The following is a 5,198-nucleotide window of genomic DNA, read 5'->3' on the forward strand; positions in this document are numbered from 1 at the left end:
TCCAAAAACACCTACAAAGTACTTCTAGTTTCATACTTGTTTCCGGTAAAGCGAACGTCAAGTGTGCGTAGAGTTGTTTCGGTGGTCGATAGAACTTGAGGGAATATTTGTTCTACCTTTAGCTCCTTGTTGGGTTCGACACTCTTACTTATTAAAAGAGGGTACAATTGATCCCCTATACTTGTGGGTTATCACACTCCCGCCGGGGCGATGGACCTCTGCGTGGAGGTTTTAGTCACCGACACCAGCGTCGCTTCCTCGTCCAGCGCGGCGAGGAAGGCCGCCGAAGCCAGGGCCGCAGCGGAGCGGGCCAGCCCACCCAACCCGCTGCGCGCCACGATGTAGAGCCTTCGCGTCCCCATCGGCACCGACATCCACGCCTCCGACATCGCCAAGGCCCGGACTCGCCTCGATGAGGACCGCCGGCGCCTGCTGGACCTCACCGAGACGCTCGCTGCCACGCAGCGCCGCCTCGACTCCGCTCAGCTGGAGCGCAACGCCACCTATGGCTTCACGCTGGACGCGCCCAAGCCAAGCCGGGTCGCCGACGTGCAGGCCCAGGGCGGCGCGATCGGGCGTTCCTTCGGCGCGATCGGGCCTGGACCAGCTCGCAGGCGAAGAGCTGCAGGACCGCCTCAAGAGGGTGAACGACCTCCTCGCTGCGGCCAACGCACAACAGGACCGCCTCAACCAATTCGCCAAGCCGGCCGGATCCGGCTCCGCCCGCGTCGCTGGACCCGCCGACTTCCAGCACACGGCATCCTCGCCACCCGGCGAGGCGCACTCTGGCTGCACCCGGACCCGGCGCATCCCCGCCCCGACGACCGTCGGCGGCTTGGACGACGAGCCGGTCTCGGAGGTCCTACGTCGACTCGACCCTCTGCTCCAACCCAACCGACATCCGACTGGAGGCGACCCGGCCCCCCGCGACACGGTCACCGACCAGCTGGGCCCGCGCGCCATCGACGACACCGACGCCCGTCACCGCCTCGACCGACTCGCCCTCTCCCAAGAGCTGGAGGAGACCGGCCCCGTCGGACCGGCGTGCTTCGGGCCACGCATCCGGGGTGAGCCCTTTACTAAAAGGTTCACGCTCCCCCGCGACACCTCGAAGTACAACGGCACCGTGAAGCTGGAGGACTGGCTCACCGACTACACCACCGCCATCGGCATCGCCGGCGGTAACCACCGCCTCGCCATGCGCTACGTGCCTCTCATGCTCCAGGGGTCGGCCCGCACCTGGTTGAACAGTTTGCCGGAGGGCAGCATCAGCGCGTGGGTCGACTTCGAGCAAGCCTTCGTGCGCAACTTCACCGGCACGTACAAGCGACCTGGCCGCCCCAGTCAGCTCGCCATGTGCGTGCAGGGGCCGGCAGAGACCGGCCGCGAGTACCTCAAACGCTGGTCCGAGCTCCGGAATAGCTGCGAGGGCGTCCACGAAGTCCAAGCAATCCAATACTTCGTCAACGGGTGCCGGGATGGCACCCTCCTCAAGCACAAGCTCTTACGCTCTGAGCCGGCCACCATGGCCGCGCTCATGGTGACGGCGGACAAGTACGCCAACACCGACTCCGCCATGAAGATCCAGGTGGCGCTGGACGAAGCCGACAAAGCAAAGGCGGTTGCCCCCCCCCCAAAGCCGGCCGGCGAAGACAGCCGGCAACAGAACAACCAGCAAAACAACAAGCGCAAGGTCGATCAGCCAGCCCAGCGCTACGATAATCGGCTCGTCGCGGCCGCCAAGCAGGCGCCCGCGGCCGACCCGGCCGCCAAGCACCGGCAGACCGGCAAGACGACGTGGCAACCCGCCATGAGTTTCGAGGAGATGCTCGATGCTCCCTCCAAGCACCACAGTGGCGCGAGGCCGTCCACGCACACGCTTCGGCAGTGCGCCATCACCAAGCGCATCCTGAGGGGCGACATCCCGCCTCCTCCGGCCCCGGCTCCATGAGCGGGACAACCGCCTCCGCCCCCTCCGCCGCCACCGGCTGGCGGCGCGATGCACGACGGCGCCTACCCGACCCAGAACGCGACCTACATCGTCTTCACCAGCCTCGGCAACGACAAGCGCATCGAGCGCCTCCTTCAGCAGGAGGTGAACACCGTCATCCCGGCCAAGACGGAATGCATGCACTGGTCGGAGCGCCCGGTCACCTGGACTCGGGAGGACCACCCGGCCGTCATGCCGAACCCGGGTGGTTACGCCCTCGTCCTTGACCCCACCATCATCGCGCCTCGGCGCATGTGCAAGTTTTCCCGGGTTCTCATCGACGGCGGCAGCAGCATCAACATCCTCTACCGCGGCACCATGACCAAGCTCGGCCACGAGGCCAAGGACCTGGAGCCAACCCGGATGATCTTCCACGCCATCGTTCCCGGCCTCTCCTGCTCCCCGATCGGCCGGATCCGGCTCGACGTCCTATTCGGCGACAGCAGACACTTCCGACACGAGCCAATCTGGTTCGAGGTGGTGGACCTGTCCAGCGTGTACCACGCACTGCTGGGCCGGCCCGCGCTCGCCCGGTTCATGGCGGTCCCCCACTATGCCTACCTGAAGATAAATCTGTCAGGTCCGAAGGGCCTCATCACCGTCACCGGCGACTACCGCAAGTCCATAGAGTGCGCCTGAGACGGCGCCAAGCTGGCTGAGTCACTAGTCTTAGCCGAGGAGCGGCGCCAGCTCGACCGGATCGTCACCTTGGCCCAAGAGGCGTCGGCCGCACCGATCCCGGCCGAGGAGCCGGCCGATGAGGCCTCGTTCAAGCCCTCCAAGGAGACCAAGAAAGTGAAGCTGAACCCGGAAGACCCCAGCTGCAGCAAGTACATTGTCGTGGGCACCCGCCTCGACAACAAATAGGAAGGCGAGCTCGTCAACTTCCTCCGTGAGAATCGGGATATTTTCGCATGGACCCCAAAGGACATGCCGGGTATCCCGAGGAAGTAGCACAAAATCGACATCCGCAAGGACGCCAAGCCCGTCCGTCAACCCCTGCGACGTTTTTCCGAAGAGAAGAGAAGAACCATTGGTGAAGTGGTCGCCAAGCTTTTAGCGGCCGGCTTCATCATGGAAGTGTTTCACCCCGAGTGGCTGGCCAACCCAGTCCTCGTCCTGAAGAAGAACAAGACCTGGCGCATGTGTATCGACTACACCAGCCTAAACAAGGCCTGCCCCAAAGACCCGTTCGCCCTCCCGCAGATCGATCAAGTCATCGACTCCACTGCCGGGTGTGAGCTCCTATCCTTCCTGGATGCTTACTCTGGCTATCATCAGATTAAGATGGACCCGGCCGACGCCCTGAAGACGTCCTTCATCACGCCCTTTGGGGCGTATTCCTACATCACCATGTCGTTCGGCTTGAAGAACGACGGCGCCACCTTCTAGCGCTGCATGCAGAAATGCCTGCTCCCACAACTCGGCCGCAACATCCACGTCTACGTGCACGACGTCGTGGTGAAGACCAAGCAGCACCACACGCTCCTCGATGACCTGAAGGAGACCTTCGCCAACCTGCGTGAGTACAAGGTCAAGCTCAACCCGAAAAAGTGCGTTTTCGGCGTCCTGACCGGAAAGCTACTCGGCTTCCTCGTCTCGGAGCGCGGCATTGAGGCAAACCCGGAGAAAATCAAGGCCATCGAGCGCATGCGCAAGCCGGCCCGGCTACGCAATGTCCAGAAGTTCACCGGCTGCTTAGCGTCGGTCAGCCGGTTTCTCAGCCGGCTGGGTGAGAGGGCCTTGCCCCTATATCAGCTGATGAAGAAGATGATGCCGTTCGAATGGAATGACCAGGCGGACGAGGCTTTACGGGATCTCAAGTGCATGCTCTCCACCGCACCACTCCTGGCCGCACCGGCCGAGAAGGAGCCGATGTTGCTCTACATCGCCGCAACCTCGCGGTCAGTGAGGACGGTGATGGTGGTCGAGCAACCAGAGAAGGACAAGGTCCAAGCCGTCCAGCGTCCCGTCTACTACCTGAGCGAGGTGCTCTCCGCCTCGATGCAGAACTACCCGCACTACCATAAGATGTGTTACGGCGTGTACTTCACCGCCAAGAAACTGAAGTGGTACTTCAAGAGCATGTCGTCACCATGGTCAGCACGACCCCTCTCGGCGAAATCATCGGGTGCCGGGATGCCTCTGGCCGGGTCACTAAGTGAGCGCTCGAGCTAGCCGGCCACACCATCCTCTACGAGCCCCGCACAACAATCAAGTCCCAAGCTTTGGCCGACTTCCTCGTCGAGTGGACCGAAACCCAGTACTTGCCGCCGCCACCGGACTCGATGCACCGGCGCATGCACTTCGACGGCTCGAAGATGCGACTCGGCCTAGGGGCCGGCATCGTGCTGTCCTCCCCCAAGGTGACCGGCTCAAGTACGCACTGCAGATCCACTTCGCCGCCTCCAACAACGTCGCCGAGTATGAAGCCCTTGTGCACGGCCTCTGGCTTGCCAAGGAACTCGGCATCCGGTGCATCCTGTGCTATGGCGACTCGGACCTGGTGGTGCAGCAGTGCTCCGGCGAGTGGGCCACCCATGACTCCAACATGGCAAGCTACCGCTTCCTCGTCCAGAAGTTGTCCGGATTCTTCGCAGGCTGTGAGTTCCTCCACATCCCGCGCGCAGAAAATGAGGCGGCTGACACGCTTGCCGAAATCACCTCGTCCCGTAAGTCCATTCCGTCTGGCGTCTCCCTCGAGCATCTGCACAAGCCGTCCGTCAAGCCGTCTCCGGACTCCGAGTCCATCCACGTCCCAGCCGACCCGGCCGTGCCTCAACCCGTCCCGGGGACTGCTGCACCCAACCCGGCCGCTCCTCAACCCGGCCCGGGGACTGTCGAACCTGGCTCGGGGACTGCCAAACCTGACCCCGGGGCTGCTGGACCCGGCTTGGGGGCTGCCGCCCCAGAATCTGAAATGGTGGCCGTCTTCGCCATGGTGACGGCACCATCCTAGGCTCTGCCCCCTCTCGGAGTTCTTGGAGAACGGGGTCCTCCCCATGGACGAGACCAAAGCTCGGCAAGTGCAGCGCCAAGCGTCTGCCTACAGTATCATCAACAACGAGCTCGTCAAGCGCAGCTCCACCGGCGTATTCCAATGCTGCGTCGAGCAAGACAAGGGCATTGAGATCCTCCTCGACATACACCAGGGCGAGTGCGGGCACCACGCCGCCTCGCGGTCCCTGATGGCCAAGGATTTCCGCCA

The sequence above is a fragment of the Triticum aestivum genome, chromosome 1D, assembly GCF_018294505.1.
Source record: "Triticum aestivum cultivar Chinese Spring chromosome 1D, IWGSC CS RefSeq v2.1, whole genome shotgun sequence".
Classification (NCBI taxonomy): domain Eukaryota; kingdom Viridiplantae; phylum Streptophyta; class Magnoliopsida; order Poales; family Poaceae; genus Triticum; species Triticum aestivum.